Source organism: Hypanus sabinus, chromosome 2, assembly GCF_030144855.1.
Source record: "Hypanus sabinus isolate sHypSab1 chromosome 2, sHypSab1.hap1, whole genome shotgun sequence".
In the NCBI taxonomy this organism is placed as follows: domain Eukaryota; kingdom Metazoa; phylum Chordata; class Chondrichthyes; order Myliobatiformes; family Dasyatidae; genus Hypanus; species Hypanus sabinus.
The window spans coordinates 131,317,388-131,318,757 of NC_082707.1; positions in this window are offsets into that span (position 1 = coordinate 131,317,388).

The window sequence follows — 1,370 nt, forward strand, 5'->3', positions numbered from 1 at the left end:
CGCGCAGATCGCATTACCCTTCGGGAGTTGTAGTTGACCTCTCCGATCTGCGTATGGAGCTGCCAGCGTTTGGACTACACTTCCCAAAAAGCAGCCTTTGTTCTTGTTCTCTTCCGCGCAGGGTTTGTCAGGCAAGAGATTCGTAACGGAAATTACGTTGGGACTGAGCGTTGAGCATTTAGGGAAATGTAGTTTTTATGGACCTCCTCGCGATGGACTGTCCCATGATCCAGAGCGCCACGAAAAAAAGATGGCTGCTTGGGGACGGATCGCCAGCAAGCAGAACAGTTTTGCATCGTGAAAATGAAGCGAGCTTTTAGAATTTACTACAGGGGAAGAATTTTCGTTGAGACTTTCGGGTTAATGTTCTTATTTATTCCAGTAAACATGTCAGTCTTTTTGTTGGATAGAAACTTTAATAAAGTTCAGAATAAACATTGTGTTTTCCTGGTAGACCAATTGCTTCTCCACTAAACTCGTGTCCGAATACCTCGAATTCATTTTATCCCCCTTGGTTTAGTCCCTTCCCACCTACTTTTGAGGCTCTTTACATGCCCTTCTCAACAATTTTCAATTCCCTGGCTCTGACCATCTCATTTTTACTATGGATGCACAGTTTCTATACACTTCTATCCCCATCAAGAAAACCTTAAAGCTCTTCACTTTTTTATCGACAACAGACCCAACTTGTTCCCCTCCTCCATCTGGTGGAACTGGTCCTCACCCTCAATAGTTTCTCTGGCTCCTCACACTTTCTCCAAACTCAAGGTGTAGCCATGGGCCCCAGCAATGTCTGCCATTATGGCGATTATGTGGAACAGTCCATGTTCCAAGACTTCCCTGGTAATATTCCACAACCCTGTGCTGCATTGCTGACTGCACTGGCGCTGCTTCATGCACCTGTGTCTAGCTCGTCAATTTCATCAAATTTACCTCCAACTTCTACCCTGCCCTTAAATTCACTTGGTCCTTCTGACAACTCTTTTCCTCTTTCAATCTCTCTATCTTCATCACTGGAGACAAGCTGTCTACTGATTTATAAACCCACAGCTAAATTGACTATACATATCCTCACCCTGTCTCCCGTGTAAATGAAGTTCCATTTTCTCATTTCCTTTGTTTCTGCTGCATCTGTTCTCAGGATGCTGTTTTCCTTTTCAGTACATCAGAGATGTTCTCCTTCAAAGAATAGGGTTTCCTTTGCTTCACCATTGATGCTGCCATCACGCACGTCTCCATTTCCTGGACATCTGCCCTCATCTCATCATCCCGCTGCCTAAACAGGGATGGAGTTCCACATCCAACACATCATTCTCTGCAACCTCTGCCATCTTCAATAGATCTACTACCACCCCCCCCCCCCCGCCACT